The sequence below is a fragment of the Bubalus kerabau genome, chromosome 14, assembly GCF_029407905.1.
Source record: "Bubalus kerabau isolate K-KA32 ecotype Philippines breed swamp buffalo chromosome 14, PCC_UOA_SB_1v2, whole genome shotgun sequence".
In the NCBI taxonomy this organism is placed as follows: Eukaryota; Metazoa; Chordata; class Mammalia; order Artiodactyla; family Bovidae; genus Bubalus; species Bubalus kerabau.
Window position 1 is genome coordinate 48,568,832 of NC_073637.1, and position 26,931 is coordinate 48,595,762.

Consider the following 26,931-nt stretch of genomic DNA (forward strand, 5'->3'; position numbering starts at 1 on the left):
AGGGACTTTCAAGAGTCTTCTCTAGCACCACAGTTCGAAAACATCAGTTCTTTGACACTCAGCCTTCTTTATGGTTCAACTGTCACATCCATACATGACTACTGGAAAAAGCATAGCTTTGACTATATGGACTTTTGTCAGCAAGGCGATGTCTCTGCTTTTTAATGTGCTGTGGAGGTTGTCCTAGCTTTCTTTCCATGGAACAAGTGTTTTTTAATTTCATGGCTGCAGTCACCATCCGCAGTGATTTTAAGCCCAAGAAAATAAAATTTGTCACTCCTACTTTTTCCCTTTCTATTTGCCGTGAAGTGATGGGACTAGATGCTATGATGTTAGTTTTTTGAATGTTGAGTTTTGAGCCTGTTGGTAGACAAATGTGCCACAGGAAGAGGTGGCTAGCTTGTGGAATATATTCTCATTCTGATATCTCTTTCCTTTTTAAAAAACGTATTTATTTATTTGGCCTCTCTGGATCTTTAGCTGCAGCTTGCAAACTCTTAGTTATGTCTTACGGGATCTAGTTTCCTGACCAGGGATCAAACCCAGGACCCTTGCATTGGGACCATGGAATCTTAGCCACTCAGCCACCAGGAAAGTCCCTGGGAGTCATTCTTCTGGGAGTAATTATATCTTCACCAGCAGTGCATCTTGTCCTCCCAAGACTTGACGTGTGCACTCCTACTGGAGCTTGTAAAAATGATATGAGTCTGGCAGAAGCATTGAATCCACTGTGGAGACACCCTCCTTAAAGGAAATAGAATGCAGATTACATTTATCATGGGGAATGCATATTAGACCTCTCCTGGACCTCTCATATATAAATTCATTTTTACACTTTCTCCAGCAGGAGTTTCCACGAAAGGGAAATGATGGCAATGACAGGATTTCCCTGCTGGTCCAGTGGTTAAGACTTCGCCTTCTAATGCAGGGGGTGCAGATTTGAACCCTAGTTGGAGAGCTAAGATCCCACATGTCTCATGGCCTAAAAATCAGAACGTAAAAAAACAACAAAAGCAATATTATAACATTCAATAAAGACTTTTTTTAAAAAGCAAAATTTTAAAAAAAGAAATGATGATAATGAACCAATGATTGCAAATGAATGGAGCACCCCACTGTGATTTTTTTCTTTCTAAATGATTAAGAGCATCGAGTTATACACATAAGAAATAAAAGTAAGTTTTTAAGGTAGGTAAGTCACCAGCAATTATAGGACTGCAAATCAGCCTTTCCTTTTTTAACTTTTTATTTTGAAATAACTTTATACTTAGAGAAAAGTTCCAAAAATAGTATGGCGAGTTCTTTTATATCCTTCACACAGCATTCCCTAAAGTTAACATATTATGTAACCATAGTGTAATTACTCAAACTAAGAAATTAGCATTGGCGGTAATACTATTAATTAAGCTACAGATTATTTGGATTCTTTTTTTTTTCTTTTTTCCCACTGCTTCTCTTTCTGTTCCTGGATCCAGACCAGGATCCTACCCTGCCTTTAGTCTTGTCTTTTTTTAGTCTCCTCCAATCTGTGGCAGTCCCCAGTCTTTCCTTATCCATCATGACATTAACCGTGATTATTCATTTTTTAATGCTTCTTTTCAATCCTTATCTCTAACTTCTTTTATAGTCAACATTATACTGCCGTAGTAAATTTTTTTTCATTTAGCATCCCAATATGCGAAATTTTCAGTGCATGGCTTATTAAGTGACTAGAATTTCTCTCTGCCATAAATTTCAGAATTCGGAAAAAAAAAAAAAAAAAAAAGAATTTGGCTTGTGATTCAGTTCTTAATGCTTCCCAGGTGGCACAGTGTTAAAGAATTTACCTGCTAAGCCAGGAGACCCAAGAGATGAGAGTTCAATCTCTAGATCAGAAAGATCCCCTGGAGAAGGGCATGGCAACCCACTCCAGTATTCTTGCCTGGAGAGAGGAGCCTGACGGGCTACAGTCCATGGGGTCCCAAAGAGACGGGCACAACTGAGCACACGCATGCTGCTACACCACTGCTCAGCTCTTAATACTCACAGAATGAACAACAAAAGTACTTCTGATAGTTTCCTCCAAGGACTCTTGCCTTGAGCATAAATAGAGGGGAGAGGAGTAAGGGGACACAGGGAGGATCATGGTTAGTGGAGAACTCCAGTCCTAGCCTGTTGTCACATGGGAACCACCCTTAAACCCTCCAAAGTTTTCCCTTCACAGTTGGAATTAAATCTAGTGGCTACTGGCCTCAGCCTGGCCCCCCTCCCTCCTTCATGATTTTCTAGTCTCTCTTGCTCAAACATCCCGAGCTCATTCTTCCCTCCTATCTCAGGGCCTTGCTCTTGAAAGCTATCGATTTCATTTTGATTTTCCTAAAAGCTTCTCACTATAATCCGTGACTTCAATGATAAATATTGGCTTAGACAATAAGCAGAGCTGTCTCTTCTAATTGTAAACTGGCCTCGACGTGTTTTGTTTGCTTTATTAAGTCTTCCCTGCATTGCTGTCCGCTATAGAATGGGCTTCCTTGGTGGCTCAGATGGTAGAATCCACCTGCAATGCAGGAGACCTGGGTTCCACCCCTGGGTTGGGAAGATCCCCTGGAGGAGGGCATGGCAACCCACGTCAGTATTCTTACCTGTAGAATCCCTATGGACAGAGGAGCCTGGTGGGCTACTGTCCAAAGACACAACTGAGCGAATAAGCAGAGCACATGGAATGTGAACTTCTAGGGAGTTAAGAACCTCAGTCTGCTCACAACTGTCTCCTCAGGTCCAGAACATGCCTGGCATCTGAGAAATAGCTCAGTAGTTATCTGCAGACTGCGTGAGTACATTTTCTGAGAGCTGTGGTTACAGGAAAAGAGCCCTGTTCATCCCTTTCTCCCACAGCCTGTGAGAAGCATCTTTCCTGGGTTACCTGGTCACTAGGAATTTGTTGGAGGTCTCCCTGTGTAGCATCACAATAGGGCTTTTTAAAATCTGCCCTCTTCTCCCCACTGTTTTCTGTTTAGCTTGAATACTATAAGGGACAGAGAGCAAAAAAGATGAGCATTTCAAAGGCTTTTAAATCGGTCAGCACTGCCACTAGGCCTTTGGTGGGTTCCATTCAGTGAGAAATCCACCCCTTCTATAAAGGTGGTATAGGATACCTCTTTCCCAAGCATTTGGAGTGAGACTATACTGTCTTTGAAGGATAATAAAATGCCAAGGCTTAAATACGTTTCTGTTACTTTTGACAGCTCTGTTATTACTCCTTTGTCATTGGAGGGGCTCCTGAGGGGCTGTGAAAGGCCTTCAACCTGCAGATCAAAAGACTGAAGGCACCTCTGGGTTCAGCAGCCTGAAACAAGAGGACAGTGGCTTCCTTTCTGAGGCCTGTGCCCTGCCCCTGACTAGGCTTTACACTGTTAGATCTGGGTGGAGACCTGTTTGATTTGAGAGCTGGGTCGGCTTTCATTAAAAAATTTGTTTTTCCTTTATGAAGTTTCCTTAGCCAACTTGTTTGGTACGAATTACGGAGGCTACTCTAGTCAAGCCTTCTGTCATGACAAGGAATGAACAAAATGCATTATCCTCTGCCTGTTCTAAATGAGTGGGACATTAAGAAGTGCCAGGTCAGGTCATTCATATGTGATTAGAAATATAAAACTATCCTTTTCATTTAGATCAAAAATCCCACTTCTAGCATACTATCCTTATAATGGTATCAATCCATTTCCTGATGAGAATGCTGGGCTTTGAAAAGATCGGGTGCTGCTGTGCTGTACTTAGTCGCTCAGTCGTGTCCAATTCTGCTACCTCATGGGCTGTAGCCCACCAGGCTCCTCTGTCCATGGGGATTCTCTAGATAAGAATACTAGCATGGGTTGCCATGCCCTCCTGCAGGGGATCTTCAATCTTTCTTTCTTTCTTTCCTTTCAAGATCCAACCCAAGGATGGAACCCAGATTCCAAATATTTATATTTATTTCAAGTTCCAATCCAGGGATGGAACCCAGGTCTCCTGCATTGCAGGTGAATTCTTTTACTGTCTGAGCCACCAGGGAAGCCCAAGAATACTGGAGTAGGTAGCCTATCCCTTCTCCAGTAACTGACCCAGTACTCTTCCCAGCCCAGTAATCGAACCAGGGTCTCCTGGATTGCAGGTGGCTTCTTTACCAGCTGAGCTCAAAAAGATCAGAAAGTAGCCAGTAACAGGTGAACCAAAGTCTTTAAGAAATTATATGCATAAATGTATTGAATCCTGCTTGTGGAGCAGCAGGCATTATCCTGGTTCCACTTAGTGAATCGGATGAGTGATGAATAGGTTCTGAAAAGACTTTTTGGTGTTTGTTCCCACTTTGTTTTATATTTATTTCAAATTCACCAAACAACCAAGGTTAGATTGAGCAAGAGTTCCTTGAAAAGGAAGGCCAGATATGGACTCAGGGGGCCTGGGTGCTGCCTGATCTCTTTCTGTCACCAGCTAAGTTATTTGTGAATTGGGGCAGCAAATAGCTCTTTAGGCCACAGTCTCCTTTATCTGGCTAATTCTAAGTTATTATCCTTGTCTGATTCTGTGACAAAATAATTTTTTAAAGAAAGTGATTTGTAAGAGATATACAGGCTTTAAAGTTCTATTTTTTTTTAAGTTTTGGAAAGGAGAGTTATCTTAAAAAAACAGATATCATTGCCCTTAATTCTATATTATTGATAACATTTCTTTACTTAAAGAGACTTTCTCATGCACAATATTTAGTGAATAACAAATATACGTTGCCTAAATTAGTGAAAATGTTGTTTGGCCAAAATGAACCGAAAAGTCGTTTCTTTGAAGTTTAGACCATATTTCAGAAAAAGAAATGTAATCCATGTTGATAAGATTGTCCCTCGACCTTACAGATTACAAGGACTCTCATCCAAAATGTTTCTTAGTTAATATTATCTGCTAAGTGTAAAAATCCCACGGGCAGCTGGTGTACATTATAAGGCTTATAAATACCAGAACTTATAAACAGGCTGATCAGCAAGCTTTATAGTTTGCATTAAAAAGTAAGAGCTTCCCAATGGTGGAGAAATATCTCCAGTTCATTTGTTTTTAAAATGTGACTTTCATCAAGAAACCTAGGATGGATTCTTACCAAGTAAAGTGTGGTATAACAGTAAACTTCACAGCCCACTTTATTAATTCATATGTAATATGGGAGAAAGAGTGCCTATTGAAAACAGCAAAGCGAGAGGGTATTCCTCATTCAGAGTATCTCATTTTCTAGTATTAATAATTAACAGAGCTTTTCATTTTAAGTGTCACTACCGAAAGTGCCACTGTGCTCAGCAGTAAGTGATTTCAGAATGTTGTTTTAAGGTAATGGTGTTCTCACTGACAACATAAGTCAGAGGTTGGGCAGGATACACTCTTATTGTCAGATACAGGCATCATCCTGAAATAGGCTTTGTGGATTGTTCCCCAACTCTTTGCCCATAACTCTAATGCAGATACCCAGAGCAAGCATTTTCTGATGTTCAGAAGCTTGGAAATTAGGACTGAAAGTGGAACAAGATTTTTTTGGTTTAAAAATTATCACTTATTAATAATTAATAATGATTATTATTAAATTAATCCTTTAACAATTAATTATTACTTCTGTTATTTTTGACTGCACTGGGTCAGAATAGGCTGTAGGCATCTTTGCTGCCTGTAGGCTTTCTCCAGTTGCAGCAAGTGAGGGCTACTGTCTTATGGTATGTGGGTTTCTCATTCCAGTGGCTTCTTCTGTTGCAGAGCATGGACTCTAGGGCACTTGGGCTTCAGAAGTTGTGGCTCTCGAGCTTTGGAGCACAGGCTCAGGAGCTGTGGTATACTAGGGAAGTCCTGGAGTGAGGTTGTTGATGGTGCAAATTGCTAAACCCTTAGATGGGCAGATTGTTTTAGCTATTAAGATGCCAACATTTCGTGGTTACCTATTTGTGTTTGAGCAAGAATCTGGATATTAGTGGGCTTGCCTATGTGAAAGCATTTGCTTCATTAAGGTAGCCTTGTTGGATCTGAGAATGGTTTGAGGGGGGGTGTGCGCAGTGGAGGATGTCAAGAAAGAAGTCCTTGAGGAAGGCTCAGCCCTTTAATAGAGAATTCAGGACTGCTATGGGTGAATTTCATACTTCACTGGTGGCTCAGTGGTAAAGATTCCACCTGCCAATACAGAAGAGCAGGAGATGTGGGTCGAGAAGATCCCCTGGAGAAGGAAATGGCAACCTGCTCGAGTGTTCTTGCCTGGGAAATCCCATGGACAGAGGAGCCTGGTGAGCTACAGTCCATGGGGTCACAAAGAGTTTGACATGACTTGGCAACTAAACAGCAACGTGGGTGGATGTGCAGAGTCAGGCATGGTCTGGGTTGTCATCATACTGAGGGATGCAGGGGATGTGTTAAAAAACAGGCAGTCTGCCTTCCCTTGTTTGTTTTCTGCACTTAGAAGTCTCCAGATTTTGAGTAATAATAGTTTCGTATTAGCCAGATGGGTTAAGACCTGTGTGACATGACCTTTGTCTTCTGATCTACTAGATCTGACACCTACTAATGTCACCATATTCTTAAAATAGATGTGAAACATATGCACAGTCTTCTTTTCCAAGGAGACAAGTGTTTTCCCAGGAAAATATTTACAGTTCATTAATTTTTCAGATACCCATTTTTTTTTTTACCATCTTTTTCTGTTACTGTTTTGAGGTATACCAATTGCATGTAAAAAGCTTAACACACAAAATATGAATGTTCTGGGCTCTAAGGAATTATACAGGAAATAGGGCATGTGATGGAACAGATTTTTGAAAATGTGCTTTGAGGTTACAAGGTCTTGGAGAGCTGTCGTTTGGGAGGATATTTATCCCTGGGGATGACTAATGGATTTCAACGGGTGGCAACTCATATTAATTGGCAGTGGTTTCCTGGACTGCTGTGTTGAGAAGGATTCAGAGGGCTTTTGAACTCAGTGGGAAAGAAATCTATTTCTTACGTCTGTCATGGGCATGAGTCTTGTCATTTGTTTTAGCATTCCTGGTTTATATACTTCACTGATGTGAGACTCAACAGGGACTTAGCATAAAGCACTGTTTAGTTGGGTTCTGAGCCAATGTTCCAGAATTAAATTAGGTCCAGGAATGAAGTCTGTCAGAATCAAATCTTTGTTGAGTTCTTACCCTGTGCTGTATGCTGTGCAAAAAACAAATTTGCAAAGTTAAATGGAAACGTAAGACACTGAATGGTGGGAAATGGTCAAGTAATAATAATTGCATAAAGAATTAGGAAGAGAATACCAAACTGAGAGTCAGGAGAATCCGAGATAATAAAGAATGGCAAAGGGGAAGCCATTCTTGCAGGGAGAGATGGTTTTATATAAACAAAGGCAGCTAGCACAATGTATAGCCTTTTCAGAGGAATGTTAGGACTTCACCCTATTTGGAAAGATTGTTATTTGGAGAAAATGGGAACCACCACCTGGTAGAGGGCCTTAGAAATGGATTGTTTTCATGGTTTTCTTCTTCTTGCTACTTTGTTCTAGACTCCAAGAAACTGGTTATCAGTCACCTTGTTTGATTCACCAAGATCTGTTAAGCAGCCCACCATATGTCAGGCACCATATTAAGATGATGAGACTTGGTTTGGACTCTGGCCTGGAGAATTTTTCAGAGTGGAATAGAAATAGGGAAGACTATGAATACCCATTCATACCTGTAAGCCTTTTTAAAGGAACTCATGGTTAGCTCTATTGTACAGAAGACAAAACTGAGGCTCATAAATGTTAATTTGCTTAAGGTCACACAGCAGAGCTGGAAAGACATTTAAAGTAAGCAATTTATTTTTAAACTAAGCATTTTTAATGAAGCATAATATTCACATTGAAAAAGTCCACAAATCATTAATATTCAACTTGACCGGTTTTCACAAAATGAACACACTCCTTAGTGTGTGGTTCACAAAATGAACCACGAGGAACTCAGGGGTTTCCCTGATGACTCAGATGGTAAAGAATCTGCTTACAAAGCAGGAGACCCAGGTTCGATCCCTGGGCTGGGAAGATAACCTGGAGAAGGAAATGGCAACCCACTCCAGTATTCTTGCCTGGAGAATCCCATGGACAGAGGAACATGGTGGGCTACAGTCTGTGGGGTCACAGAATTGGACACGACTGAGCAACTGACACACTCAGAAGAACTTAATGCATTTCACGTATTTAAAGTGAGTGGAAATTGACCATAAGATAAGTACTTTTTGCATATTTCCTCTCTCTCCATTCTTCCCTTCTTTCCTCCTTCTTCCTCTTCTCCTATTCCCCATTTCTCTTATTCCCCTTTCCTCTGTTTCTCTTTTCCCTCATTTCTTCCAAGCTAAAGTGTTCCCTTAAATTTTTTGATTACAGAACTCTGTTCCAAAGGACATCCAAACCTTGTGGTTTGGAGGGGAGAGTGCTTGTTTTTGGGAATCATTTCAGTTACAGAGAACATGAGAAACGCCAGCAATGTTGAGTGCTGATTTCATTCTCTTAAAGCCACCTTCTACTCACATAAAATGTACCAATCACCGTGATATTTTAAAGAATATTTGCATGTCAATCTTCACAGATACACCCATTTTTGCCTACTAAGACACTGAAATTCAAAGCGGTTAGGTGACTTTTGCAAAGTTATATACAACCTAATAAATGGTATATTTCTTTTACTCTCATCCATTTTTCCTTAAAATGCATCCTAGTTGCCTTTTACCTTGGCTCTTTGCTAAACTAAGTTTGCATGACTAAAAATAAAACTAAATTAGTGCAAAAGGGCATAGAAACACCAGGTTTGTTACAGGAACTGCTTCCCTCCCGCACTTCCCCCACCCCCCCTTTCTTTTTTAGAATATGAACTCTGATTCCAGATAATTGCAGTCCTGGAAATAGAGACACAGACTCATATTTTGAGAAGCTGTTCTCACATTTCCAGATCTCTGTAAGAGCCCATCTTTGCAGCCCTGTTCATAGTTATCCTGTTGGCGTAAAGCTGATGCAACTGGTTTTCTTAAAACCAAAAGTTCCTGAAGCGATACTGACAAGAGATAAATCAGCCTTCTTTGTGTTCTGGTTAATTACAAAAACAAATTTTAAAAACCTCAGGTCAATTACTGTCCCTTGAGTAACCCATGTTAGTAGGAAGTACTTTAAATGCCCTTTGAGTGATACAAATGCAGTTCATGAGAAGGGCATCTAAGAATTTGTTTACAACTTCTGTCATTAGAGCAACTCTTACAGTGGAGTTCTTTTGATGTGAGAGTCTCCTTTATTATTTGTAGTTCCTTGTCATGCCTTTGCAAACTCAGTGTTGGGATTAAGCCTCTCCTTAGATTATTAATTAGAGGCACCGTTTAACTTGGTATTTGGACAAAGACTGCTGTATGTCATTTTGTAAGACTGACTTCTCTGTACAAGCAAATGGCCAGCAAAGAGGAGGAAATGAGTTTCAGTAGAGCTCATTGGAGATTGAAAATAATTTTTTACACTCTATGACTCCTTTCAAGAATTCCATTTTTATTTCTGTTCAGTTGAATCCATGATACATCTTTGTTTCCATGTTTTTTAAGAGTCAGTTCTAACTCAGAGGTGATCTGGGATATTTCTAAAATGCTCTAGTATATTCATAATAAACATATTTTTTAACATAAAAAATGAGAGCAGTTTCTTTTTCTTCTTTTGAGAGCATTTTCTTTCCTCTCATCACTCATCAGGGAGTTTGGGCTCATCAAGGGAGTATGTTCTGTTGGTATCTGGGAATCCCTAGAGCTAAATGAACACCCTCTCCCTTCTTCTGGTCTATTCCTTAATCTCTTCAGGAGTAGTGGAGTTTTTGCTTTGGCAGTTTCCTACTGCTTCTTATCTTTAGTTTGAGCCTTCAGATACGGTTTGAGCCTGAACATAATAAAACACTCCCCAAATAGGCGAATACCGGCAGGACAGATACATGGTTTGATGCTTCCTTTGTGCTGGGCTTGATTTTCTAGACAAATACCATCTTGTGTGCATATTAAGAACTTAATAAATATGGATGGAATGAATGAAAAATTTATGACAATGAAGGTTGTGTAACCCAGTAGTGATATGCACAGATCGTGGATTAGTCCCCTTGTTTGTTGAATTGAAAAAGGGACTTTCCTTTTATGAGATTGGAGATTTGATGGGAACATCAAAGAACACCTAAGGGGCTAAAGGAAAGAAATCTCTAGCACGCAGATTGTGGAGTGTGTCTGTAAAATCGCTCTCTCTGACAACGACAGGACTCTAAAGATTCAAGTGCTGAATCAAGAAGCTGAGAGCCTCCTTAGCCATGAGAAAGGAGAAAGGAAAACACGAATGGGAGAAGATGAAAAATGTATTGTTGCACTCACAGGGTTCTCCCCTCTTGTTTGCATAGGGTTACCGAAGGCTGTAGCAGGCTATTGGATTGTTTTCTTGTATGTGTGTGTGCATGCGCACGGGTGCTCAGTTGCTCAGTCGTGTCCAGCTCTTTGTGACCTTATGGATTGTACCCCACCAGGCTCCTCTGTCCCTGGGATTCTCTAGGCAAGAACACTGGAGTGGCTTGCCATTTCCTTCTCCAATGCATGAAAGTGAAAACTGAAAGTGAAGTCGCTCAGTCGTGTCTGACTCTTAGCGACCCCATGGACTGCAGCCTACCAGGCTCCTCTGTCCATGGGATTTTCCAGGCAAGAGTACTGGAGTGGGTTGCCATTGCCTTCTCCGGACCCAACTCTAGATGGCATTTATTGATGACAGATGTCATTTATTGCTGATCAGAATTCTGGCTTCACTGGGACTTCTTACTGGGTACTTTCAGCTTCCACACAAGACTGAATTCTTGCAGAGTTTATGCAGTGTCTACTTGGTAGGAATCAGAGGATGCTGCCAATGGCATAGTAGGCTTTGGGGTCAGAAAGACTTGTGCTGGAACCGTGACTGTTCTACTCATTAACTATGTGTCCCTGGGTGTGTTACTTAACGTCTGAACCTCATCAGTAAATCTGAGGAAAGGTATCCTCTTCCTCCTAAAGTCACAATGACCTGAGGAAAAATAACTATTAATACCAATGGATGGTAGCTACTAGTTCATACAAAAAGAAAGATTCCCCTTTCTTCTTTTCCTAACCTTTCATTCTAGGAGCCATCAAGTCTATTGCTGAAAGGGAATCACAAGGGACTATGAGAGCAGGGGGCTTGGAAATAGCAGACCAAGTCTTGGAGTTTGGCTCTCCAACTAACCTAGGCTGTTGGGGTCATTCACCTTGGTCTCTGCAACTAGGCAATGTGATAGTTTCCTCTATTTGTCAGTAGTGGGGGTGGAACAGATTCCTATCCCAGAATTAGACTTGTGGGAAAGACCAGTCTGCAACAATACATTTCATAGCTTCAGTGACAATGCCCAGCCCTGTATCCACTCTATGTCTTGAACTGGAATGAACTCAGTAAGCAACTATGCCCAGGTATTCTCTGTCAGACAATAACAATACAAGGCAATTGTTTTGAACTTGCTCTTAAAAACAAAGAGCATCGTCATATGATTTTCATATAAGAAAAGTACACAACATTTATTGAATCCTATGCCTTTGGAGAGTGATGGTGCTGATGTTGCCTTAGCAAATGTTGTTCTGCTTAGCTGGGTGCTTCAAGACCAGCACCTAACTCAGGTGTCATCTCTGGCCATCTTTCCTCGTCTCCTGGTGGACTTTCTCCTGATCATGCTCCCACAGAACACTTCTCTCAAAATACCCCCCACACTGTATAGAATGAATGAGTCATAAGTTGGCTTATCCCAGTAAGACCTGAGCCCCGTGAAGGTGAGGACCTTCCTGTGGTCAGTCAACATGATGCATCCATATCCTAGCCCAACGTCTGGCATGGAACTTGTTCCTTTTTGCTGTGATTGATCTCAACTTCACCAGTGCATTTAAGGGCTTTCTTCCTCTTGTAGAGGAAGATTCAACTCCAGTTTGAGTTCAGGTTGTCTCTCAGGGAGCATACACAGAGTGCAAGGTAGGGTATTTTGACATCAAGGGTTCTACGCTCAGACTGCCACACAGAAAGAACCACTTTCCCCATTCATGTACTTTCCTGATCCAACCCCAAAAGGAGGCATCAACTGCAAAACTGCAGTGGCTGATAAGCTTTGATTTTTATGTTGGTTACATTTTCCTTGCTGCTTCTTCAAAACACAGGCCTGCACGTTGCCTCTGAGACATCCTGTCTGGTCTACCCCATCTCTCTAGATTGGATTAATAGATTGATATAGCTGTTAAACACATGCTGCCTCAGAACACTTGTGTTTTAACCCAGTAGGAACCCCAGCTGATCCCTTCGAAAGCAACTTTTAAGAGAAACTGATGTCTTGTGAACACGTTAGCAAGCTGTCATTGCGAGTTTGTCAGCAGGCTCATCTTAGAGCGGCTGCAGACATGTTTCAAGGTTGCCTAATTATATACTGGGTCATGCTCCTTTCCAGTGATAGGCTGAGACTGAGCTGTTTCTTAAATACAGGAAGATATGCTCTGAATCCTTTACCGTTAAAACAGGTCACTTTTCTATTATGTTTTCCAAACTCCTAACAATAGCATTTTGTTTTCAGTTGCTAAGTTGTGTCTGACTCTTTGCAGCCTCATGGACTGTAGCCTACCAGGCTCCTCTGTCTGTAGAATTTTTCAGACAAGAATACTGGAGTGGGTTGCCATTTTATTCTCCAGGTGATTTTCCTGACCCAGGGATTGAACCCGAGTCTCTTGCATTGACAGGTGGATTCTTTGCCACTGAGCCACCAGGGAAGCCCAAATGCTAGCATTAGAATATATTAGAATATTAGAATAAAGCTAGCATTAGAAAATACTGTTTCTACCAGCTTCTAAAGATACAGAACTGTTCTTTCAAAAACTTGCTTTTTAGTGTTGGCAAATATGAGCACTGCATGTCTTACTGTTGGTTTTTAAAATAAATGTGTGCCTGGTGTGAGTATGTGTGTGTGTATTTAGACAGAGAATGTAAATTTCATCCCAGTAAGTGTTTATTCTGAAGACCATCCTCTCTTTAGTGTAAATGTGTGCTTATCAGTATGGAATAAATGTATTCCCCCAAAGTAGAAGAGTAAATGGCCTTTTATTCAAATTGTATTTTTTTTATAATCGTAAAAGCTTTATTATCAAGTACATCATTTTTCTCCACCTACAGATTTGGAGGGTAGAAAAAGAAAGCATTTGGGGGCCAGTTCTTTGAATCAAAGCAAATCAAGAGTTGGCAAAACTGTAGTTTCCTGACTATTTACCAACCTGATTGGTATCATTTTCTGAGCTTGGGAGAACAGTATTCATTCATTTTTATTTTACTTCTGCAGACTGAGTTTAGTAAGTAATGTGGAAGCCATCTAACATAAATAAATTGCTGCAAGATAACAAACAGAATTGGAATTCATGCTTGTGTTCCCTTGGCTCTTTTTCTTCTTCTTTTTCCTCCCTTCTACCCAGCTCTGCCTGGAAAGGCCCGTAATATGCTTTTCAGCATGTTGAACAGTCTAACTTACCAAGCTTCGCGTGGTCCTCAGTCATTCATACGTTTTACAAAACCATAAAGGTGGCAGTGAGGGAGGAAGTTCAAACTCAACTTGTCATAGAGGCATCATTTAACCATAGCTGAATCAAAAAATATGTGATTAAAATCATACCTGCTCGTATGAGGACACCACGATTCTGTTAAACCAGGTGGCATTTCTGAGCCACTTCTGTCAAATTCAGTGTTTCCATGGCTTTAAAGTCCCTAGCCCCTTCTATCTGCCAAATTTGCAAGACTGGAACTAGAAAATGGAGTGAATGTTCAGAACACCCCCAAGATGGCTTTGTCTGGGACACTATGCCTAGCATCCCATAGGGAAGCACTTCCTCCAAGAATTGACTCCATAGACATTGCTTCTGAGAAGAAGGAAATCCAAGTAGAGACTCCAGCATGAAATCATGGAAGCCCCTTGCTGTCCTTGGTTTGTTTGAAGCTTTGATTGCAAAACCTGGCTACCTCCACTCTGGGTCTTTCTCCTCAGGATACTGCTTCATGAGGAAATGATAGGGCATTGTGCTTTGGTGTTGAGACAAGTTCAGTTCAGTCGTTCAGTCGTGTCTGACTCTTTGCAACCCCATGGACTGTAGCACACCTGGCAAGTTAGGGAGCCCATTCTTGGCTTTGTTTCCTGTTGACAGGCTTGTAGGTAAAAGCCGTGTGCAGATAGTTTTGTCTACTATGGCGAGAACAACTAGTTCTGGCTGATTTTCTTTTTTTAAAACTAGCTGCCCCTTTGGTGTCATAGAAACATAGCGTTAGTCTCCTATTCTTCCCTGTCAAAAAATTACAATGCAGTGGCCCGGCATAGTCAGAGGAGCTGGCAGGTGAGGGTGGTTTTGGAGCAGGGAGGAGGCTGAGCACCGTCCTTAGAGGTGATGGGACAGGAACTAGTGCATTGGTACCCGAGGAGGGAAGAAGTTATGGACAGGGTTCATCCTTCTCCCTCGGGATGGAAACCTTAAAAGTGAACCCTTGGTTTAAGGGCAGTGAATTCAGAAGGCAGCTCATCTATTTGTCCCCTGTTCTTTCTCTCAGTGTAATTAAGGAGACTTTGAAGAAGGAATATTGTGCTAAAGCCTAGATAAGAGCCGCTCTCCATCCATCTCCGCAAATCCCTCAAACCTCGTTTGATTTTAATATTTTTCTTGTGGATTCCACTGTGCTGCTGTGAGGGCAAGCAGTGGGGCGGGGGTAGAGAGGAGGGTTCCTGGGGCAGCAGAAGCCCTCGTGGAAACCCGTTTTTAATCTGGATGATGGCTTGGTAATGTAAGCAGTGAGAGTTGGCAGGGGGTGAAAACTGTAGGATTAATGGCCTCGAGCCTAATTCCCTGATACCTTTTAAAAGGCCAGCTAAGCAGCTGGCTGTCTCCTTTCGCTCCACATACACACTCTCCCATATCCTGAATTTTTTTTTTTTTTTTTTACCTTTAGCCATTTTTAACCCCTTCCCTGATTTTTAGCATCAAATAAGGGTCAAATGAATCGGCTCTACTCCAATGTAAAATAAAAAGTTTTTAAAAAATGTGTGTCAGAGAGAGTTGTATGTATATGATTATATGAATCAAAGATGCTTAATATTCTAATGGGAAGACTTGGTCATGAAACTTGAGATGGTTGTTAGCATTACAAAGTGATCTGGGATTTTTTTTTTTCCCATGGTGCAAATTTTTTAAAATATAAACTCTTACATGGCTATGTGCACAAGCTCACATGCATGTACATTCCTGCCTATGTGTGAACGGCTGTGATTTTCCATTTAAACTCTCAGAATATGTGATTTCTTATGGAAGTAGAAATAAAACCCAACAAATGTTCCCAAGTCTTGTTGATGTTCCAGATACAATATAAAGGCCGGACCCTCCTCGTGCTTTAAAATCTTACCGCTTTATCCACGTTTTCCTCTAATGTCAGGCTGAAACTCGTGGGATCTTTAAGAGAGGCAAGCCAGGGTAGCCATACACAGCTGGTCTGGGCACGTCCGTGTGAACCCCTACAGGTGTAAGTGTGGAGGTAATGATCATTACTTCGGGTGCGAGTGGAAGCACCAGGCAGGAAGCAAAAGGAGTGTGACTGACTCTGGCAAACAAGAAGTTGATGAGTGTTTCCAGCATGAAGCCTTTGAAGTGGGTCAGCAGGAAAGGAAGAAAAGGCAAGGCAGCGAGTTGCAGGGAGAAGAAAATTTCTCGTTGCCTAGGTTATTCCAGGCGACTCTGATATACCGGTCCTTATTAGCGTGGTGGATAAACAGTCTCATTATTGCTGTCATTTGCGTTATTATTGGAAGATAATTAATGACACAAAGGTTTTCATATAACACTCAGACCTGGATGGGTCTTTTGGAGATCACTTCATTCTTGTGTGAAGTTGTTTACTGGTTGATTGTGGAGTGCTGGAAACCACTTGTGGTTTGCTCTGGTTGTGAGTGGACCCTGCTGTGCCTGATATGTTTTGTAATCTATTGCATTGGCCATACCAGTCAGATTGGCTTAATTCTTTCCGCCCTAGTCTAATGCCTGGCAGTATAGGTGTTCAGTAACAATCAAGGTGATTACAGTATGCATTAAACCAAAATATGGGAGCCTTTGTATAATTCTTGTTGTCATGACTGGTTTATGTCCATAGATAACATCTGATGTTTGGGGATTGTGGGTGTGCTTTTCCCAAATCACAGATAAACCCCCTCACATGTCTTTGAGAGCCAAGTCAAACAAGCCAGAATGTTATCAGATTGCTCCCTGTAACGTCATAGACTTTCTTGGTTGACAGCCATTCTGATCATGTCATCTCTAGATTTCCCATTGACAGTGGATTAGTTCCCCCACCCAGAGTTTTCGCCAATTTGATTACATCAAGCCCACGACACTTCTAGAGATTGAATTCACCAGTTGATGCTTGAGCCAGTCTTCCTGTTTAGATTCAGTTAAACACTCACATTTACACATTTCCATGTTTTTTTTAGCTCCTTTCTCCACCGCTTCCCTTCATTTCCCTTAGCAGGCCCCTCCCCTCTTCAAATGCAATGCAGGGATTAAACTGGATGCGGTGATAAAGGAGGCAGTGTCATTTGAAGCATGTTTCTTATAATGCATTTAATTTGCCCCAGTCAGGATCAGCCGAGGGCTCTCTAATGACAAGTGACAGAGGTGGCAGCCTTGGGGAGGAGATGGGTTTACTGTCCATGCTCTGCTTTGAAACAGGACCCTGCTCATGGTGGAAAGGATAACTAATTCAGAGTCACTTTACATTCATGGCAGACAGGAACATATTTCTCCGGTATTACTTAAAAAGGACTTGGAGGTGGGAATGAAGGCAGAAGGCAGAATTAGGAATGTAAGTACAAATAGGGCTGTCGTCTTTGTGGTTGTCCCTCTGGACGGAAGCTATTAATTTTAACAGCGTTGTGAAAGAGAGAGAGACTCGGGAACCTTGTGCTACAATCAGTTGCTCTCTCGCCTTCCCACCAGCTTCATACAAAACCCAATCCGCCCGCCATGGAGGGAGGGAGTCCAAGAGGTGCTGCCGCCGCTGCTCACTGTCTGTTCTCAGGAAATGTGACCCAGAAGTGCAGCAAGGGTGGCAAGAGTTTTTACCACTTCGCAGCGTGGTTAGTTCCACCCTGAGGTGAGAGCAGAAGGCGCCGGGGATTAGCGACAGGCTCAGATGTTCGGCAGCACCCTAGGGGTTGATCGGCCCACTTGAGTGCCAATCTCTTGAATTGATGTTGCTGTCTGTACCCCAGGGAGGTCAGCCTGGAAGCTTCTTGCCTCACTGCCCAAATTCCATTTGCACCCAGCAACCCTCAGAGGATTGCAGAGACCTTTTGTTTCTTCATGCCATTCTCCCTGTAAGCTTCCCATATGGCCTTGGCATGAAACAGGTGGATCTAAACCCCAGGGTATTAACAACACAGCTTTGATTGTTCTCGGAGACCTTTGCTTCTGTCCAAATGGCTTTTCTGTGCCTCCTCTCTCAAAAGGTGACAAAATGCTCACGTTTTCCCCTCTGACTTCATCATAATTCTGTGCTTAGTTACTTAGCTGAAGGTTCACAGGGATAAGAAAGATGGTATATCATGGCCATTTTTGTTCAGGAAGAAATGACCCCCTCAAGGGAAGATGAAAAAAAGGGTGCGTCAACCAGCCATCAGTCACTTGGATGTATATACAGACACATACATATACATACAGATAAATAACTACACACTTGTGTCTCAGACAGTAACGAATTTGCCTGCAATGCCAGAGACCCGGGTTTGATCTCTGGGTTGGGAAAATGCCCTGGAAAAGCGAATAGCTACCCACTCCAGTATTCTTGCCTGGAGAATTCCATGGATAGAGGAGCCTAGCAGACTCCAGTCCATGGGGTCGCAAAGAGTCAGACTCTGAGCAACTAACACACTTATGTATGTATGTATATGTATGTGTATAGATGCGGCTATAATAATGTGTCAGATACTTTTCCAGGATTGTCAAGAAGTAAAACCGGGAGCACAGTTTTAAACATGTAAGATTATATTTTGAAATAATACGTCTACAGCCAAGTCTTCCTTCACCCTCCCAGATTTGCAACTTCTGCTCTCTTCTCATCTCAGAAAAAAACCAAGTCCTCTCTCCGTTTGCTCAGGCCAAAAACCTTGATCTTGCCCTTGACTCCTTTCTCTCATAAACCACGTCCAGCTTACGGGAACATCCTGTTTGTTGTAACTTTGGGAGACAGCCAGAGCCCAGCCATCGTCTTATCTCCAGGGGCTTATCTCCAGGGCTTCCTCTTGAATCTCAGTCATGGTCACCTCTCACCTGACCATTGCGGCGGCTTCTTAGTGCACAGGGGCTGCCAGAGAAAAACACCCCAGACTGGGTGGCTTCTCAGCAACAGACATCTATTTCTCACAGTTCCGGCGACTGGAAGTCCGAGGTCAGGGTGCCAGCATGGTTGGATGAGGGCCCTCTTCAGGGTCACAGGCTCCTTGCTGTGTCCTCACGTAGCGGAAGGGGCAAGGGAGCTCTTGGGCCTCTTTACAGGGGCATTAATCTCATTCCTGAGGGACTTCCCTGGTGGTCTGGTGGTTTAAGAATCTGCCTGCCAATGTGGGGACACTGGTTCTATCCCTGGCCCAAGAATTAGGATCCCACATGCAGTGGGGTAGCTAAGCCCGTGCACCAGAACTACTGAGCATGCGTGCAGCAGCTGCTGAAGTCTGGGAGCCTAGAGCCTGTGCTCCACCATCAGAGAACCCAACACAGTGAGAAGCCTGCATGCCGCAACTAGGGAGTAGCCCCAACTCGCCGCAACTAGAGAAAGCCTGCTTGCAGTAGTGAAGACCCAGTGCACCCAAAACGAGAGAGAGAGAGAGAGAGAAAAGTCTAATTTATGGGGGCTTTGCCCTCGTGGCCATATTCAGCTTTCAAAAACCCCACCTCCAAATACCATCGCATTGAACATAAGGATTTCAACCAAAATTTGGGGGACAGGACACAAACATTCAGACCACAGTAGCTTCTTAATTATCCTTCCTGCTTACCCCACTCACTTTTGGCCCACTACCAGTTCTCCACCCTGCAGCCACCAGAGGAAAGCTTGGAAAAGATAAGTCGGTTCTTACCCTTCCTTTGCTCACAACCCTGAACAGCTTCCCGTCTCACTCACAAGAGATCCATATCTCCTCCAGGATCTACGAGATGCTGTCTGATGTCATATCCTAACTCTTCTCTTCATCACTCGTCTCCCAATTGACACGTATGCTCCAAACAGTAGTAGATGTAGCAGAACTGGAAGTAGAAGTAATTTTCTTATCAGACAGACTTAAGCTGACTTTTGCTACCTAGAGTCTTCCCATTGGAAAGTATCCTTATAAGATTACTTGCTTTGGGGTCATGTGTTTTTGAGCATGAGCTACCCATTCTCCTTTATTGGCCCTGCAGTAAAGCTTTTTCTGCTCCAGGAAAAAAAAAAAAAAATCACTTACTTTGGGCATTTTCCTAGGTGGGTGCGTTTGAGACCTTGCTGACAAATCCTTGGGCCTTACCTTGCAGTGGCTGTATTGTTTTGAGGTTCCTCAAATCTTCTACTGAGTGTCCAAAGCTCAGGAGATAATGAAACTGGAAATAGAAGGCATGTCAGGGATCAGCCTTTGTCCTCAGTGGGCTTGTGCCAAGGAGGCCTCCCCTGCCCCTCATTTGTCCTCAGGACAGTGCCTTCAGCCAGGGCCCCTGGGCTGGAGGGAAGCCCTTCTGAATGTTTTCTGTATCTGGATTAGTGAGAAGCAAACTAGACACTGTGGCATTTGTTCCTCCTGCCACGTGTAAAAGCGCTCAATGACTTCTTTTGACTTCATATAAGAAGCATCTTTAAATAGATTGAATCCAAGGCAATGATGTTGATCACACCCACTCTGTCTTCCTGACTCGGAGCCTTTTTTTCCCCCCCCTCAAGGGCATTTCCAACAAAGGAGTATAGCTTTCAGATTTGTAAACTGCCACCTTATTATCCTATTAGTCAATTACAGCTGCTGAAGAGCAGGGTAAGTGACAGTATGGCAGATTACAGCAATTTATTTGCCGTTCTCATCGTCTTGTTCAGCATATCATCAGGCTGTTTAAATTTAATGATAGGACTTTTACATGTGTCTTAGAGCAGTTGAAGTTGTAATCAAAATGTTTAGGAAAAACCCCTACTGACCTGGGTAAGTGCTGCCTCCTTCAGCATTGCTGGTAATGCCTTATTGTCATTTTTATTAGCAGAGCTGATTCTAATTAGGAGAAGCAACCTCTTTTGAAAAGAAAAGTAGGGCTTTTTGGTGTGTACAGAGCTCAAGAAAGATGGTGAGGATGGAAATCTCTTACTTAGGTTGATGTGCAAATAAGTGCCAAGTAGCTAACTTTTCCTGAGAAGCTCGATGGAGGCTGGGAATGGAGGAGGTCATGGGTGTGAGGTCAGGATGGGGTGCACAGCATTGGCACTGGGAGTAGCTTGGAGGAAGGAGAGCTATGGAGGAAAAAATAACTGCCATCTGGATGTCGAGTTCTCTTTCAAGCTAAGCACCATCATTTTTTAGTAGTGGCTACAGTGAAACAAAATCTGTATAAAAGAAAAAGCAGTTGAGAACTTAGAATCTTTGGATTTTATGCTCAGGATGACATAGTAGAGGACCTGTTGCCTTGAACTTGTCCACACCTTCAGTTTCATTGGTGGACGTGAGGGGCTGTTGTTAATAACTAAATAATGGGAAGACTTCAGTTTTGGCAATACCCAGCTTATTCTAAACTTCAGTATACTCTCTGGTCCTCACTGATAATTAAAGATGTCATTATTATTGAGCTCTCAGGATACCATATCAATTGTAAAGTCAACAATAACTGGTCTCCTATGAGTTTAAGCTCAAGAGTTTAAGACCTATAATCTCAGGGGTATGTGAGACCAGGGTTTCTCAGTCTTGATACTATTGGTTGGATAATTCGTTGTTATAGGGGCTGCTCTGTGCATTATAGGATGTTTAGCAACATCCCCAACCTCTACCCCATGGATGCCAATAAGACCCACCTATCACCCAATTGTGACAACCAAAAATGTTTCTAGATAGTGCTGAAGGTCCCGTGGAAGCCAAAATCAACTATTCCTGATTCCTGATAATTCACACTTTACATTATCACTAGCAAGTAACTCAGACTTTTGGGGTACACTTAACAAATATGTAATGAATATCTACTCTGTGTAAGTCAGCACAGAGGGACTGAAACAAGATACTTATTTACTGTTTTGTGACAGTGTATAGTACTTGTTGGTATAAAATATACATCCCAAAGTGAAAGTCACTCAGTCGTGTCCGACTCTTTGCCACCCCATGGACTGTACAGTCCATGGAATTCTCCAGGCCAGAATACTGAAATGGGTATCCTTTTGCTTCTCAGGGGATTTTACCAACCCAGGGATTGAACCCAGGTCTCCGGCACTGCAGGCAGATTCTTTACCAGCTGAGCCACAAGGGAAGCCCATATTTCATAGTTAATTGGGCGAGACAGTTTTTTTCATTCATTTTTGGAAATCATATATTTGAAAGTTATTTCAAATGGTTTTCTGAGAGAAATCATCATTTTGTTATATCAAATTTTACATCATGTGCCAGAGTCTAGCTGTAGGTTTTTCAGAGTTGGCAGAGTAATTGAATAGTCTGGGCACTGTATGCTGTAAAGCCATATGGTGGTGTTGCCTGAACTTTCTTAAGCAGTTAGACCTTAAGATGCTATCATATTTTTGGCACATTGCTTTCTTCCCATAATATTGGATCACTGAATTCCAAGTATGTTTTGTGTACTTTTTTCTGGATGGATTGGATCATTAGTGGGAAGAGCATGGGCTTAGGTCACCTGAATTACTTAGTAGTTCAGGGAGAACACGGTAAACAAGTGCCAAGTGACAAGTGGTGATGGTGTCGGTGGTTTAATCACTAAGTGGTTCCAACCCTGTGACTCCGTGGACTGTAGCCCACCAGGCACCTCTGTCCATGGGATTTTCCAGGCGAGAATACCCTAGGGGATCTTCCTCACCCAGGAATTGAATCCATGTCTCCTGCACTGGCAGGCAGATTTTTTACCACTGAGCCCCTGGGAAACCCGACAACTGATGCTACTGGAATTTAAATAAAGCATGATATCAGAGTCCAAGACAGTCAAGGAAGGCAAAGGGGAAGAGTTGGGAGTTGAGAAGGCTTTGAAAGAAAGACAGAGCTTGGAGAAGCAGAAAAGTAGGGAAACCAGAGTCCATTATAAAAGCTACATCAGCTGCTGTCTTCCTTAGAAGTCACAGTTCACAGGCATTTAGCTAAGACCTGAGAGCCAATGAAGGACCAGGTGCCTTGGGTTCTAGCAAGCATTCAGTTTTCTCTAAACCATTTACAGAACCCTTAACGAACCCCTATTGCCCTTTTTAGGATATATAAATATGGTATGTTACTAGAATGAGAAATATTATATAACCTTATTCTGCCTACTTCCAAAGCTGTTAAGAAACTAAAAGCTCTGAGACTCATGCTCTTAACATCTACAAGGATCATGAATCTTTCATGAATCTACAAGATTCATGAATCTATATGAATGTAATTGTATTGTTTAATCTATTATTATATCATCTATTTTTGTTATCACCATGTTGAGATAGTTCAGTACAGCATAAAATGATAACCTCTGTGAAAATGACTTGACATGTATTTCTACTAACTTCATGTTTATTTAGATACCATAAGAATTTTTGTTTTTAGTATTCTTAAAAATAGGTATTCTGAGAAGCACTATTATATTTGAATAGAACAGTCTTATTTTTATCAATTTTTTATAATATCTTTCAAATTGTGGATATTTGATCAAACAGAGAAGTCAGATGAGCAATGAGAGAGAGAGAGAAATTATTGTATGAAAAGAATAAGGGATTAGAGGTGTTCCTGGAAACGTTTTGCTTGGTGGCGTGTCCTTATAATATTTTTGAAAGATTAAATGTAGCATGGTATTTCTTAGTAGAGACAAGATAAAGAAATATCTCTGAGGCATATAATATCATTCTGTGTAAGCCTATAGCTCTATCTAAAAAGAATTATTAGCCAGTAGATGTCTTAGAAAATTAAGATATGGCCTGGAAAATAGATGTAACTATTTCTTATACGTTACCAAGGTAAGAAAGACAAAGGTTACCACTTTTCATGAAAAGAAAGCTTTCTTGGCTAAACTGTTAAGCAGAGGTTTTATTATTGGTAGAGTGCTTCCAATGATTTATTTCTCTTTTTAAAAGATTTTTAAAATATTTATTTATTTTATTTGGCCATGCCTGGTCTTAGCTGTGGCATGTGGGATCTTCTGTCTTTGTTGCAGCAAGCGGAATCTTTAGTTGCAGTATGTGGGATCTAGTTCCCTGACCAGGGATGGAACCTGGACCCCCTACATTAGGAGTGTGGAATCTTACAGCCACTGTACCACCAGGGAAGTCCCGCCAATGATTTATTTCATTCCCATTTCATAAATGTGTAGTGGAGGAACATAGATTACTTAACAGACTGAAAGTCACAAACTAGTAAGTTGTGAAACAGATTCAAACTCTGGTGAACCAGCATCAGATCCTAAGCTTTTGTTTGTTTGTTTGTTTTAATCCTAGGATTTTAACCTCTATCCTATGTCATATGGAATTTCAAACTAGGAATATTGAAGCCCTTGAGTTAATTTTACCCATTTAAAATAAGGTGAGCGGGTAAGAAGCCTACCTTCTGAAACTGGGATATGAGATGAATGTAATTGACTTGGCTACCTTGACCACAGAATGAGAAGACATAGGAAAAGTAGTGATCTAGTGGTTCCTACTGGGTCTTGCCCAGTGGCTGGATAAATATCTAGTTTCTGTATCTCAGGGATAACTTTCCTTTGGAATTTGATTTTTTTTTTTTTTTTTTTTTGTGTGCTCAGCCAATTTGCAGGTAAATCCGTTACATCTGTCATGCTACGGTGCTGCCAGTTTGGTTTAGTAAATGTTTACTAAGTCAACAGCCTAGCTGTCTTGCCTCTGAGAGTAGGAATGCTGACACTCATTCTTGTATGGAGGACACAGTTGGTAGCCACTAAATATTTGTGGTATCAAACTGACTGATAGGTCATCTTTGTTGTGTTTCCACTAGAGCTCACACTGAAATGGAAAGAAGCTAACCCTGAAACTCTAGTGCCTGGCATTCACCAGCAGACTGAATTCAGTGCAGTAGAAGGCGGTCCATTTATTATTCTGCCCGAGAGGGCTTAATTGCTGACACATCAAAAGAACTTTATTCTGAAGCCAGTTCACTTACAAGTTATATACTTTTACATATAATGTTGTTGCCATTAAAAAAAAAAAACACTCTATATTAAATGCCTGCTGCTAGGAGTCAAACACGACTGAGCGACTTCACTTTCACTTTTCACTTTCATGCACTGGAGAAGGAAATGGCAACCCACACAGTGTTCTTGCCTGGAGAATCCCAGGGACGGCGGAGCCTGGTGGGCTGCCGTCTATGGGGTCGCACAGAGTCGGACACGACTGAAGCGACTTAGCAGCAGCAGCAGCAGCACTACATTTTGAGCCAGGAAATGTGCTTCTGCCCTCTTCCTGATATGTCATCCTTTTGAACCTCTAGGAGGCGCTGTTGTGTGTTTGTATCTCAGAGTTGCCAGTCTACATTTTTCTTTTTCTCTGTTTTGCCTCATTTTCAAACAAACAAAATAACCAAAGAACTATTTTAGGGTCCTTTTGCCGCCACCACCAATATTAGCATCAATGTTACTAAGACACCTTGAGCTTTTAGATACAAAGAAACATTGACTTAATATAGCAATTTGTTTTTGCTGTTTAATTTACATTTAAATCTAGACAAGCTCCCACCTTTTAATATTTACTTAAAATATTTACTTTTACACATATACACAGCACTTGATAGGAATGCATTGAAGATGAGTGTTGATTTATTTGGTTTGTTTTTTAGTAAGTAATGCTGTCTATATTGCAGTGTGTTACAGGGGGGTCATTACATCAGCAACTCTTCAGTCTGAAGAGTGTATTGATGTGTAGGCTATGCCCTCACACCCTTTTCTGTACTCTGATGGTGTCATGGTAGCTTTCAAAATAAAGCTACCTATTTGTAGCTGTTTTTAGATTCATCTCCAATGCATTACTCAAGGAGAAAACAAACTCAGCAGACCCTCTGTTAATTGGGAAGCCCCTTCTGTGTTGCATTTCAATCTGTTTTTAAGCTGAAGCTGATTTGCACTTTGTGAAAAGTGAATCTAAATCCTTTGTGCTAACCAAGGGACTTTGAGCCATGTTGTTACTGCGGAAAGCTGGAAGGAGGAATGGATAAAATGGCAAGTTTCTTTTTTGTATTATTATTATTAACTATACAGTGTATAGCTTGGTGCCACACCTACCCTCTTCCCCAACAGACACCATTACTAAGTGCTGGTTTAATAAAGCAACCTAGCAGGTGAATATTTAGGGTTTAGTGGAATTCGGATAGTTTCACTTCAGAGCAGTAGAGAGAGGAGAATTTGGGGATGGGGCCATTTCCAGCATGCTGTTAAGGAAAGTGTGCGAGCTGACATACATTATGACACAATCGTAATTCTGAAGCATGATGTGTTTGTGAATTGGCTGTGTTTACTGTAATTTGTGGCTGTTCATCCTTGGGTGGTGTTTTCAGATGCAGGTTTTATCGTTATTATTCAGATATGGCGGGGCTGACAGACCAGAAAGCGATTGCTATTGAAAAGATAGTTTGTTACTGACAGTTTTTGGGTGGAGGAGGGGCATGCTGTTCATTCAGGGCCATGTGGGGAAGCACCTGGGTTGGTTAGGAGGCAGAGGAAGCAAGAAAGGAACCTAGACAAGTTTGTGTAGGGGTGGGAAGGGGTTTGATGGGAAGGAAAGGGTGAGTCCCAGTAAACAGTCTTAGGATTAGCTAGTTGAGAATCACTTCAGCCAACTGACTCTGGAGCACACAGGCTGTTTCTTATCTGGTACCTGGCCCTGAAATGAATAGGGTCAGGGGATGGTGGCATGGGGTATAAAACCCTAATAGAGGAGGGGATTGGAGGTGTGGGTTCTGGGCTGATGGGTTTACTGTCTCTAGGAATTAGCTAGCTCTGAGAGGGGCAGTCCCTTCAGTGTCCACCAGGTCCCAGACGCCAAAAATATCCATATAGAGATAAGCTTAATACAGGTGGTACGAAGCTCTCTGCCCCTTGGACAGCTGGCACTGATGATTGCATATGACACTCATCTACCTCTGCCACCTCCAGATGCCACAAGCTGGGCAGGTGGGTGCATAGTCTTGACCTGCAACTGATTGCATTCTTACTCTTGCCAAGCAGTGGCACCAAAGAGTCATTTGTTGATTCTCTTCCCCCTTCATTTTTCTTTCAAGGCTCTTGAGAATGTGAGACTCTTCTTTGTTTTCTTACTGCCTAGTATGGAGCAAGGAACGATGCCAGGGAATGGGGTGGAGAAGAGGAAGGGAGGTCTCATAGTATTTAGTTTTGTTCTTTTTCATGCTTAAACAGACTTAAGGAATTTTCAGAGCAGAGTCTTGTTTCAAGTATATGACCATTTTTCAATTAGAGTCACTTATTAACCTCCACTTCCATGAGCAGAAGCTCCCAAGTCTCTTTGAAGGCACAGACCAAAGATTTCCTTCCTCCCTCCAACCCTGTCCAAATCCCCAATGCTACTCCTAAGCTGGTTGAGAGGTTGAAAAGCTCACAGATGTGAAGACAGAAGCAGATTTGCACCTTTATGGCATGAACACTTTGATGTCTTCTTACAGAGAAACTATCCTGTGTAATTCAGAATTT

The 26,931-nt window shown here is 41.9% G+C and overlaps 1 protein-coding gene and 1 long non-coding RNA gene across 2 annotated transcripts in view; both read left to right on the forward strand.

Annotated features, from left to right (window-relative positions):
• The window catches only part of EXT1 (exostosin glycosyltransferase 1), a 316,389-nt gene that overhangs the window by 200,869 nt on the left and 88,589 nt on the right, over positions 1 to 26,931 (forward strand). The window lies entirely within an intron of this gene.
• Positions 1 to 26,931, forward strand: part of LOC129626860 (uncharacterized) — a 41,380-nt gene that overhangs the window by 12,889 nt on the left and 1,560 nt on the right. Inside the window, exon 2 of the long non-coding RNA XR_008702264.1 lies at positions 23,717 to 23,801. This is a non-coding gene — a long non-coding RNA (uncharacterized LOC129626860). The remainder of the gene's footprint in view (positions 1 to 23,716; positions 23,802 to 26,931) is intronic.